This window comes from Natator depressus, chromosome 1, assembly GCF_965152275.1.
Source record: "Natator depressus isolate rNatDep1 chromosome 1, rNatDep2.hap1, whole genome shotgun sequence".
Taxonomy (NCBI): Eukaryota; Metazoa; Chordata; order Testudines; family Cheloniidae; genus Natator; species Natator depressus.
This window is the reverse complement of record NC_134234.1, coordinates 264,682,206-264,695,588: the sequence shown is the minus strand read 5'-3', so window position 1 is coordinate 264,695,588 and position 13,383 is coordinate 264,682,206. Positions and strand designations below refer to the sequence as shown.

Below are 13,383 nucleotides of genomic sequence, written 5' to 3'. Positions count from 1 at the left end.
AAGAAGAGGAAGAAGAAAGATAAGTTAGCTTACTGGAAATGCCATGATGTTGTGCTCAGGACCAAAATTTATTTGATTATAATCTAATTTTGAGAGCTATGTGCTTTGGAATTTAATTTGGGATTTGGACGAGCTTACTTAGTATAGCCTGTCAAATGACCTGTGCTTGCTGCTTACTTGCTTTTTTTCTTTCTTAAAGTCTCTAACTCTTTCTATTTCAGAAAGAAATCTCAGAATATAATCCGATTGCTTAGGAACTTGTCTAAGGAAAGCAGAGGTTCCCAGGTGGGTACTCAGGGACACAGAAAAGAAGACAGTGGGAAAACACAAGTGCTTTTGTCTTTTCCAGCTGACAAAGTTCCTGTAGACAGTCCTGCTGCTCTGGGGCTCTCTCCCGATGATTGGGGTTTGTACACACATTACATACCTGAGTTTTGCCAGAACATTCTTTGTTACCAGAGGTGACATGAAAAGAAAAGGGGCACTACTTGATTTTTGGAGTCCAGATTGTTTTTAGTGCTGGCACTTCTGGGAAAACAAAACATTTTTTGTGACTTATGGAAAATTTGATTTAGAAGTTACTGAGAGACAATAAAAAGTGACTGTAAAAATGATATTGTGGAGTTTGATGTTTTAAAGTGAAACTGCCCTTTAAAATGATTTGGTGACTTTTAGTTTATTTACTTCTTTCAAAAATGAAATGCGGGGTGGGCGGGAGCGGGGAATCCCTTAGTATCATTAATAGTTTGGACACACCTTGTTGCCTTTTGTATGGAGCTTTTGATTGGCACTTACACTTTTCTTTTTGTGGAGTGTCATCATTGTCTTGTTCTTTCTTTAAAAAAAAAAGATTCTTGTGAAAAGCTAAGTCTTCTTGCAGGAAAACAAGTGTCAAATATTTCAATGCATCTTTCATTCATATTATAGATGTATTTGTTTTCAGTGGAATTTAATTGCTTAGTCCTTTGCTTGCTCTTTCCCCATCGCATGTTATATGACTTTTTATTGCAGTCTTTCAGAAAAGCAGAATAAAAGAAGAAAGGTTTGTAGGTGTAATTTATCTTCCACCCCTGTGGTTAATGCCTTTTCTGTTAGGGTGTAAATACTGCATGGTATCTCATGCTTGAAGCCATGAAGTGTGTTTCAAATATTTTATTATTCAGGAAAACAATATTTGAATTCATTTACATTGAAGGAAACATTAATATTTTTAACAGGTTGTACTAGTGTCAGGACAGCAAGACAGTCTCTGCCGGCTGGTTCTGTTCCGTTCTGTATCTGAACATCTGTCAAATCTATGCTCTTTCAACTGCACCCAGAACCATACTATTGGAATGTCTGTCTCTGAATGAGCTATAGTGCTCTGGGGGAGTGTTAATGAAAAAACATTCTTTAACTCTTTTGCCTTCCCAAAAGTCGGTGCACATGGGTTTTGTAAGTTTAAGTTTTAAGTGTAAGTTGTAATTTAAAAGACATTGTGGTTCAAACATTCCCTTTAAAAGAAAAGGAGTACATGTGGCACCTTAGAGACTAACAAATTTATTTGAGCATAAGCTTTCGTGAGCTGCAGCTCACTTCATCGGATGCATTCAGTGGGAAATACAGTGGGGAGATATATATACATAGAGAACATGAAACAATGGGTGTTACCATACACACTGTAACGAGAGTGATCACTTCAGGTGAGCTATTACCAGCAGGAGAACAGGGGGAAAAAACCCTTTTGTAGTGATAATCAAGGTGGGCCATTTCCAGCAGTTCACAAGAACGTCTGAGGAACAGTGGGGTGTGTGTGTGTGTGGGGAAATAAACAAGGGAAAATAGTTTTACTTTGTGTAATGACCCATCCACTCCCAGTCTCTATTCAAGCCTAAGTTAATTGTATCCAGTTTGTAAATTACTTCCAATTCAGCAATCTCTCGTTGGAGTCCGTTTTTGAAGTTTTTTTGTTGAAGAATTGCAACTTTTAGGTCTGAAATCGAGTGACCAGAGAGATTGAAGTGTTCTCCAACTGGTTTTTGAATGTTACAGTTCTTGACATCTGATTTGTGTCCATTTATTCTTTTACATAGAGACTGTCCAGTTTGACCAGTGTACATGGCAGAGGGGCATTGCTGGCACATGATGGCATATATCACATTGGTAGATGTGCAGGTGAACGAGCCTCTGAGTGGCTGATATGATTAGGCCCTATGATGGTGCCCCCTGAATAGATATGTGGACACAGTTGGCAACGGGCTTTGTTGCAAGGATAGGTTCCTGGGTTAGTGGTTCTGTTGTGTGGTGTGTGGTTGCTGGTGAGTATTTGCTTCAGGTTGGGGGGCTGTCTGTAAGCAAGGACTGGCCTGTCTCCCAAGATTTGTGAGAGTGATGGGTCCTCCTTCAGGATAGGTTGTAGATCCTTGATGATGCGTTGGAGAGGTTCTAATTGGGGGCTGAAGGTGATGGCTAGTGGCGTTCTGTTATTTTCTTTGTTGGGCCTGTCCCGTAGTAGGTGACTTCTGGGTACTCTTCTGGCTCTGTCAGTCTGTTTCTTCACTTCAGCAGGTGGATATTGTAGTTGTAAGAATGCTTGATAGAGATCTTGTAGGTGTCTGTCTCTGTCTGAGGGGTTGGAGCAAATGCGGTTGTATCGTAGAGCTTGGCTGTAGAGAATGGATCGTGTGGTGTGATCTGGGTGAAAACTGGAGGCATGTAGGTAGGAATAGCGGTCAGTAGGTTTCCGGTATAGGGTGGTGTTTATGTGACCATCGCTTATTAGCACCGTAGAGTCTAGGAGGTGGATCTCTTGTGTGGACTGGTCCAGCCTGAGGTTGATGGTGGGATGGAACTTGTTGAAATCATGGTGGAATTCCTCAAGGGCTTCTTTTCCATGGGTCCAGATGATGAAGATGTCCTCAATGTAGTGCAAATAGAGTAGGGGCATTAGGGGACGAGAGCTGAGGAAGCGTTGTTCTAAGTCAGCCATAAAAATGTTGGCATACTGTGGGGCCATGCAGGTACCCATAGCAGTGCCGCTGATTTGAAGGTATACATTGTCCCCAAATGTGAAATAGTTATGGATGAGGACAAAGTCACAAAGTTCAGCCACCAGGTTAGCCGTGACATTATCGGGGATACTGTTCCTGACGGCTTGTAGTCCATCTTCGTATGGAATGTTGGTGTAGAGGGCTTCTACATCCATAGTGGCCAGGATGGTGTTTTCAGGAAGATCACCGATGGATTGTAGTTTCCTCAGGAAGTCAGTGGTGTCTTGAAGATAGCTGGGAGTGCTGGTAGCATAGGGCCTGTGTAGGGAGTCTACATAGCCAGACAATCGTGCTGTCAGGGTGCCAATGCCTGAGATGATGGGGAGTCCAGGATTTCCAGGTTTATGGATCTTGGGTAGCAGATAGAATACCCCTGGTCGGGGTTCCAGGGGTGTATCTGTGCGGATTTGTTCTAGTGCTTTTTCAGGGAGTTTCTTGAGCAAATGGTATAGTTTCTTTTGGTAACCCTCAGTGGGATCAGAGGGTAATGCCTTGTAGAAAGTGGTGTTGGAGAGCTGCCTAGCAGCCTCTTGTTCATATTCTGACCTATTCATGATGACAACAGCACCTCCTTTGTCAGCCTTTTTGATTATGATGTCAGAGTTGTTTCTGAGGCTGTGGATGGCATTGTGTTCTGCACAGCTGAGGTTATGGGGCAAGTGATGCTGCTTTTTCAGAATTTCAGCCCGTGCATGTCGGTGGAAGCACTCTATGTAGAAGTCCAGTCTGTTGTTTCGACCTTCAGGAGGAGTCCACCCAGAATCCTTCTTTTTGTAGTCTTGGTAGGAAGGTCTTAGTATGTGTTCATAGGTGTGTTGGAAATATTCCTTGAGTCGGAGACGTCAAAAATAGGATTCTAGGTCACCACAGAACTGTATCATGTTCGTGGGGGTGGAGGGGCAGAAGGAGAGGCCCCGAGATAGGACAGATTCTTCTGCTGGGCTAAGAGTATAGTTGGATAGATTAACAATATTGCTGGGTGGGTTAAGGGAACCACTGTTGTGGCCCCTTGTGGCATGTAGTAGTTTAGGAAGTGTAGTGTCCTTTTTCTTTTGTAGAGAAGCAAAGTGTGTGTTGTGTATGGCTTGTCTAGTTTTAGTAAAGTCCAGCCACGAGGAAGTTTGTGTGGAAGGTTGTTTTTTTTTATGAGAGTATCCAGTTTTGAGCGCTCATTCTTAATCTTTCCCTGTTTGCTGTAGAGGATGTTGATCAGGTGGTTCCGCAGTTTCTTTGAGAGCGTGTGGCACAAGCTGTCAGCATAGTCTGTGTGGTATGTAGATTGTAATGGATTTTTTACCTTCAGTCCTTTTGGTATGATGTCCGTCTGTTTGCATTTGGAAAGGAAGATGATGTCTGTCTGTATCTGTACGAGTTTTTTCATGAAGTTGATAGATTTCCACTCCATACGGCTAAATTCAGTGCCTTGCATAATGACAGGTTTCAGAGTAGCAGCCGTGTTAGTCTGTATTCCTTTTCTTTTTGTGAATACAGACTAAGATGGCTGCTACTCTGATTCCCTTTAAAGTAAGTTGGTTTGTTGGTTGTAAAACCACACGTTTTACAAGTCTTTCTTCTATCTCCTTTCCTTTGGTAGCTTTCCTTTGGAGCCTAGTGGCTCCACTTATACTCCATAGTTTACCTCCCTAGCAAATGTTTTTTCTCTTGAATATGTTTAAAACCCTCAATTCTGCAAACATCTTTTTAAAAAATTGGAACACATTTATTCGGTGCTCATATTTAGGTAAAATCCTGGCTCAGTTAAGTGCCCCTCTGTAAGCAAGGCAAATGAAAATAATAGAATAATAGAAATTTAGGTCTGGAAGGGATCTAGAGTATTCATCAAGTCCAGCCCCCTGCACCGAGGTAAGACTAAGTAAATCTAGACCATTTCTGATGTGTTTTTCTAACCTCTTCTTAAAAACCTCCAATGATGGGGATTCCACAACCTCCCTTGGAAGGCTATTCCAGCTTTAACTACCCTTTATATTTACAAGGTTTTTCCTAATATCTAACCAAAATCTCCATACAGATTAAGCCCATTATGTCTTATCCTACCTTCCATGGACATGGGGAACAATTGATCATCCTCTTTATAACAGTTCTTAATGTATTTGAAGGCTATCATCAGGTCTCGCCTCATTCTTCTCTCCAGGATAAACACACTTAGTTTTTTTTAACCTTTCCTTATTGGTCAGGTTTTCTAAATCTTCAGTCGTTTTCTTTGCTCACCTCTGGACTCTCTCCAGTTTATTCACATCTTTCCTAACGTGTGGCATACAGAATTGGACAAGGTACTCCAGGTGAGGCCTCACCGTTGCTGAGTGCAACAGGAAAAATACCAATGTCTTACATATGAAACTATTCTTAATAAAACCCCAGAATGTTATTAGCCTTTTTCACAACTGCCTCACACTGTTGACTTGTATTCAATTTGTGATCCCCTGTAGCTCCCACATTCTTTTCAGTAGTGCCACCAACTAGCCAGCTATTCCCCATTTTGTAGCTGTGCATTTGATTTTTTCCTTCCCAAGTGTAGTACTTTGCACTTGTCTTTATTAAATGTCATCTTGTGGATTTCAGACTAATTCCCCAGTTCTTCAAGATCATATTGAATTCTAATCCTGTCCTCCAAGAGCTTGCAACACCTCCCCACTTGATGTAAAATACAAGAGCTCATGGAGGACCTCCCCGAGCATAAACGTCCTCAACTCAATGCCATTATCAACGAGGGTCAGTTAATAGCCTGCACAGCGCTGCAAGCTTCAATGGATGTAGCGGACACAGCTGCCTGAACAGCTGTAGTTATGAGAAGAACATCATGGTTGCCGGCTTTGGGAATTCCAAACGAACTGCAACTAAAAGTGGAGGACCTCCCCTTTGATAGGGATAAACTATTCTCGTCTCAAACAGACGATGTCCTCCATACCATGAAGGCCTTCCGAATGGCGCTGCATACACTAGGCATACAACCACCCCCTGACAAATGCCCTCACTTTACACTGTACCAGAGGTCACGAGACACCTTGTTTAACCGTCAACAACCAAGATACTTCACTCAGAACAGACCTAAACAACAGGCTCAGAGACGACGAGCTCCACAGAACCAGGCCTCGTCCACCCGTCCATCTACATCAAAGCCACAATTTTGAAGTCTTGGTCGAGAGTATGCATGACCTCCCCACACCTGTAGCACCAATAGATACCCCATCCCACAATTTTGGTCACCGACTATGCCCATTTTACCATGCCTGGGCTGCGATAACCACAGATCAATGGGTTTTGGAGATCATACAGTCTGGCTACACCATTCCTTTCAGCGCTGTCCCCCTTTCCCTGTTTCTCTTCAGGGACCCCTCTCATGAGCACCTTCTGCAACAGGAAGTAGACCACCTCCTACTGCTGGGTGCTGTAGAACCAGTACCACATCAATACCGAGGGAGGGTTTTTATTCCAAATATTTCCTGACCGAGAAGAAAGGATAGGGGTGGAGACCAATCTTAGATCTCCAAAAACTGAACAGGTTCATATGCAAGCAGAGGTTCAAAATGGTCACTCTGACCACAATAATCCCAGCACTAGATGAGGGGGACTGGTTTGCAGCTCTCGACATCCAAGAAGCATACTTCCATATTACAATACATCCTGCCCACCGACGGTTCCTGAGGTTCACAGGAGGACGCAACCACTACCAATACAGGGTCCTTCCCTTCAGACTGTCTACTGCTCCCCGCATATTCTCAAAAACACTTGCGGTAGTAGTAGCACATTTACGATGCAAAGGGGTCATAAACTTCCCCTGTTTGGACGATTGCCTTCTCAAGGGTACCAACCGACAAGAGACGGCAGGCATGCTGAAGACCACGATAGACCTATTTCACCAGCTAGGTCTACAGATAAATGAAAAGAAATCCACCCTGGAACCAACCCAGCAATTGGAGTTTATCGGAGCAGACCTAGACCCCATACAAGCTGAGGCAATATTGCCATACAGCAGATTCACTACATTGATCAATCTTATTTCCATGGTGACTATCAGCCCACAAACTTCAGTGAGGACATGCCTTCAGATTCTGGGACATATGGCAGCTACGACTTTCTTCGTAAAGTATGCCAGACTCCATACGCACTGTCTGCAGCACTGGTTGAGCACGATCTGTGCACCCAGCAAACACTCTCTCAACAGACGTGTGACACTACCACCAAGGGTTATCCTCTTCGTACAATGGTGGACAAAGCCAGGGAATGTGTGCTCTGGGATTCCCTTTCAACAAGACCCCCCGTCAGTGACTATTACAACAGATGCCTCCTTGATAGGTTGAGGCGCTCACTTGCGTCACCACAACGTACAAGACAAGTGGTCTGCAACAGAAACTCGACTACATATCAATCTCCTGGAACTCCGTGCGGTACACAATGCATGCTGACACTTCCTCCCACTCATATGAGAAATCTCAATCTCTATTCTCACCACCAATGTGGTGTGCATGTTTTACATCAATCGCCAAGGAGGAGCCAGGTCTCACTTGCTATGCGTAGAAGCCATGAATTTATGGAACTTCTGCATCCGCAACAATATAAACATCACAGCATCATACCTACCAGGGTGCCAAAACACTCCAGCCGACAACCTTAGCAGGCACTTCTCACAGGAACACGAGTGGGAAACCCACGACAGTGTTCTCGACACAATATTCCAAAAATGGGGTCACCCAGTAATCGACCTTTTCGCCTCAGCGGCAAATCACAAATGTCCACTATTTTGCTCCAGGGCAGGCCTGGCACCGGAATCGTTAGGGGATGCCTTCCTCATCCCGTGGAACACGTCACTCATGTATGCCTTCCTGCCGATATCACTGATCCCATGGGTCATCCGCAAGATACGACTCAACAGAGCATACATAATTCTCGTTGTCCCCACATGGCCCAGACAGACTTGGTTTCCATACCTCTCATGTCTAGCAGTCTGTGCCTCACAACTGCTGCCTTTCCGGACGGACCTCCTGTCCCAGAACAACGGCCTGACACTCCATCCAGACCTAGCGAAACTCCATCTCAAAGCATGTTTCCTCTCTGTTCCAACATGGGAAATTGAACTGTTCGGAGAAAGTAAAACAGGTATTACTAAATAGCCATCCCCTCACCACTAGAAATGGTGCCACAAGTAGAGAAGATTCTTACCGCCACAAGTAGAGTAGATTTCCCTTTGGTGTCAGCAAAAACAGCTGGATGCGACCAAGGCGCCTCTCTCTATGATCCTAGACTACCTACTAGAACTGAAGGAAATGGGGTTAGCTCTAAGCTCTATTAAAGTACACCTCGCTGCCATTACTGCCCTCCTTGAACAGATCGAAGGGGCTTCAATATTCGTTCATCCAATTACATGGCGCTTTCTAGCAGGTATACAGAACATGTACCCAGAAGTATGCCAACCTGCACCACCATGGGATCTTAATCTTGTGCTCAACTGTCTCACAAGACCACCCTTCGAACCTCTAGCAACCTGCTCGCTCCTTCATATGTCAATGAAGGTCGCATTCCTAGTGCAATCATGTCTGCCAGAAGTGTCAGTGAAATAGGAGCATTGATGGCTGAACCACCGTACACTATATTTATCAAAGACAAAATTATGTTATGTCCTCACCCAAAATTCTTGCCCAAAGTGGCTACAAATTATATTAACCAAACCATACACTTACCCGCCTTCTATCCCAAGCCACATAACGACTCTCAAGAAGCAATGTTGCACATACTAAATGTCAGACGGGCTGTAGCCTTCGACTTGGACAGAACTAAACCATTCAGCAAGTCACCAAGACTGTTCCTCTCTACAGCAGAGCGCTCCAAGGGCTCTACTATATCGACTCAGAGACTCTCCAAATGGGTCTCTACCTGTATTCAAACTTGCTACCACCTGCATCACAAAGAACTCCCCGTGGGCATCAGATCCCACACACCGGGAGCCATGGCGACATCAATTGCATTCTTGAACAATGTCCCCTGAATAGATATTTGTAGAGCTGCAACCTGGACATCAGAGCACACTTTTTCAAAACATTGCGCTATCACCCAAGGCCTTGTCTCAGACTCTATCATTGGCCTTACAGTGCTCTCATCACACACTTATACATAACTCTGAACCCCTACCACCTCTGGTGGGGTACTGCTCTACAAGCACCTAGAGTGGAGAACCCACAGGGACACCACTCGAAGAAGAAGAAGTTGTTACTCACCCTGTGCAGTAATGATGGTTCTTCGAGATGTGTCCCCCTGTGGGTGCTCCACTACTTCGGAGTTCACACAGCTGAGCTGTGCGGTAGACAAGGAACAGAGGGACGGTCGGGGGAGCATATGCTACAGGAGGTGCCAACGGCTGCACGAGACAACTCCTATGCACGCCCTTCCCCCAACTGAGTACTGCTGTGAGAAATCTCTGATCTCCGGCGCAGGGGCGCACCGACACCTAGAGTGGAGTACCCACAGGGACACACATCTCAAAGAACCATTGTTACTGCACAAAGTGAGTAACTTCTTCTTTTGCGGAATGCAAATTGGCTCTGGTTCAAAATCTGTCGGAAAGTCTATTTCTTCAGCAAGCTCAAGAGAATCTACCAGTATTCTTTCGAACCCTTCATCACTTCTGAATTCCTCCAGAATATTTGTAGTTTTCTGCAGTTTTTGAATAGCAGAACGTATGTTCAAGTTCTTTTCCTGAAGCTAGTGAGGTTAATCTCAAAAAGGATGATATACCACAAAATGAGTGAAGTCACAAATTTGAATTTGGAAAGACCATTTGCAGGAGCTTCTGCATCTGAATGTGTTGTATTTCCAGATGATCCAATAAAGAGAGTATCATTAGAAAATTTCAATTAGGGCATCATAAATGTTTCCAAGTTCATAGCGAAGAGGCTTCAAAGTATCAATGCGACTCTACCATCTTGTCTGACTAAGTGGTTTCACAGTTAGAGAATTCACTTGGCGAGTCAATCTCCCAACGGCGTGTGGAGCCTGAGAAAAACACATAAACATGTTGCACCAGGTCAAACAAACTGCTTGCCTCCAAACAGCATCTAGCAGCATCATTGACAACCAAATTCAGAGAACACGCACTGCAAGGAATGAAAAAGGCCCTAGAATTGATTTCCATCATTCTCCATTGTCTTTACCCTTCATATTACTCCCATTATCATAGCCTTGGCCATGTATGTTTTCAACAGATAATGACATCATTTCAAGCTCTTGTAGAATAGTTTCAGTCATAAATGCTCCAGTAGTCTCCTTCAGTGGTACGAAACCCCAAAAATGTTCCTTTATGAGCACTTTAACTTTATCTTCATCTGCAGACTTTTCCATATCCACAAAACCAATGATCATCATCATTTGTTCAACATGACTCACATCTGGTGTACAGTTCAGTATTATTGAAAAGTATTTTGCAGAATGGGCAGCTTCAACAATTTTCTTTTTAATGGCATTTGCTAGGATTTGAATCCGTTCATTCTGTATATTTTTTCCTAAGTGATGAACCTGTGTTTCATGATCTGTTATTTTACACAGATGCTCCTTCATGACTGGATCAAACAAAGGTAGGTGTTCAACAAATTTTAAAAGCCTTCCATTACCTGGAGTGTATAATTTTTCATTTCTTCTGCGGCTGTGGAAATCAGATGCTCTAATATTTGTTGCCAATATTTTTCTTTTTCCTTGATCACACGTAAATTTTCTTTGATAGTTTTTCCTTTATTCAATCGTAATTCAAGTTGTTTCCAATCTTGAAAACGTTCCAAATGTTCTGTACTACTTTCAAGTGAAGAGAGAATTGAAGATATGTTTTTCCAATCCTTCGAACCATTTTCAGTAAGTGATGTACCAATTCCTTGATTTCTAAACAACTTGCAGCAAAAGCAAAACAGAGTCCTTCGACATTGAATATTGTAAGCAGATTCAATGAATTTCTTCCCCATTAATGAGTTTCCTCTTGTAATACTGAGCAGAGAATTTTCTTTTATTTCCATCCTTAGGGAAGGGAAATTCATGAACTTATTCGGGTCCATGTTCCATGACACTTTGCCGCACACTGTCATCACATCTGGGCCATGAAGCTGGGTCCCCATACTGTAACTTGTTTGTAACTTTCTCATCCTTTCTTCCTTCTTCTTCGTTTACTTTAAATTTCTGCATGTATCTCTGAAGGTGAATACATTTTCTCCACTTCCATATCAGTCTGATTCTGTGAGCTGCCTTCATCTAGAGGTAAGTTTCCATCATCTTGAGTTTCCAAACTGCTTTTTTTGTGGTTGTGAGTTACCCTCATCTCGAAGTAATATACCTTCATCTTGATGTTCCAAACTGCTTCCATGCGGATGTGAGCTAACCTCCTCTCTAAGTAAAATTCCTTCATCTGGATGCTGTGTACTGCTTCCATCTTTATTTGGATTAAAGAGAAGATATTTCAGGAAGGATCCCTGCTGTTTTGCTTGGTCCTTCTCCTTCTCAGCCTTTTGTTTACGATACTCAGCTCCTGAGGGTTTTCTTTTTCCTCTTTCTGCCATGGGATATTTGAATATTGTTATGTACTGTGCTCCCGACTGCAAGCATTATAGCGTTAAGGATGTCTTACACACCACATGGTTGGTGATTTAAACCACATTGCAGCCATCCCAACATGTCTTTTCACTGCTTAAAGGTTCAGTGATTAGTAACATACACTCCATTACCTATTAAAACAGTTAGTTACAGTGTTTACGCAGAAACAAAATGGTCTTTTTCAACATTATAACCTGACACCGCTTGTTTGGAAAGTAATCCCCTTCCTCACGGTTACCCGCTTGGAGTGTGATGTCATCACTTTCATAGTCTATTAAGCGTTAACGCTGTTACTTTTCTTTTATGGACCTTATTTATTACATGTGAACTAGTTATAACAAAGAAAAGTTCATAATTATACAGCCCAATAATAATGCTAAGATTTATTAATGCTTAAATATGCTCACATTTTGGATTTATAATGCTGAAAGACATTATTCTTTATTCTTTGGCACCAAGAAATACAATTTTCCGCAGTATTCACTTGATTCTTAACCATCTACCTGCAACGTGTGTTAAAATGACCATTTGACATGTATCAACATGCAATATCTCCGCTCTACATAAATTTCCGGCTATGCAACCTGGATGTATATTTGAGTTAGGTGTCACTAGCATTGCAGCTCTTGTCGCTGGCGGATGTGTTTCATTGTGGCTGAATTATTGCTTGTCAAAATTGTGGAGTGGGACATCTTGACCCTATGTCGCAAATTGAAATTTTTTTTTGCTAAAATATATATTTTTGCAGTAAATAAGATTTGACATATTAATAAATTCTCAGAAATGTAGAGAAATGAATTATAATTCATATTCTCTCTGTACACGCATGGGAATTGAAATAATGACATCTTCGTTATTTTATTTGTATTTTTTTCATTTTATTTTTTTTAAAATTTGATTTTTTTCCTCAAATTTGGCACCCCATTTAACTTGGTGCCCTAGGTGACCACCTAGTTCACCTATATGGATGGGCTGCCCCTGGTTGTAGAGCAGTTTTTAAACTAAGGGCTGGGGGAAAGCCGATAGGTGCGGAGGAGCACGTGGCTTGGACAGAGACATCCCTTAGGGGAGGCTCTATTAATGGAGATTCTCTATGTCCTAGAGAATAAGGAGTAAGGAGAAGAGGATGGAAGATGATAAAATACAGGTCGGGTCTGATGAGTCATAGTCAAAAGAAAAAAAGTCCCATTCAATTACATCATGTAATGCTAGACAGCTAAAAAGTGACCAGTTTTTCAAGTGCTTATATACCAATACTAGAAGTCTAAATAATAAGATGGGTGAAATAGAGTGCCTCGTATTAAATGAGGGTATTGATATAATAGGCATCACTGAAACTTAGTGGAATGAGGATAAGCAATGGGACACAGTAATACCAAGGTACAAAATATATCAGAAGGACAGAACAGGTCATGCCGGTGAGGGAGTGGCATTGTATATGAAAGAAAGCATAGAATCAAATGAAGTAAAAATATTAAATGAACCAAACTGTACCATAGAATCTCTATGGATAGTAATTCCATGCTCTAATCATAAGAATATAGCAGTAGGGATATATTACCGACCTCCTGACCTGGTTGGTGATAGTGACTGTGAAATGTTCAGGGAGATTAGAGAGGCTATTAAAATAAAAAACTCAGTCGTAGTGGGGATTTCAACTATCCCCATATTGACATGTCACTTCAGGACGGGATGCAGAGATAAAGTTTTTTGACACCTTAAATGACTACTTCTTGGAGCAGCTAGTCCTGGAACTCAGAGGAGAGGTAAT

The 13,383-nt window shown here is 42.4% G+C and overlaps 1 long non-coding RNA gene across 1 annotated transcript in view; it reads left to right on the top strand.

Annotated features, from left to right (window-relative positions):
- LOC141986494 (uncharacterized) overlaps positions 1–13,383 on the top strand; it is a 153,152-nt gene that overhangs the window by 82,267 nt on the left and 57,502 nt on the right. The window contains exon 3 of the long non-coding RNA XR_012639296.1: positions 222–285. This is a non-coding gene — a long non-coding RNA (uncharacterized LOC141986494). The remainder of the gene's footprint in view (positions 1–221; positions 286–13,383) is intronic.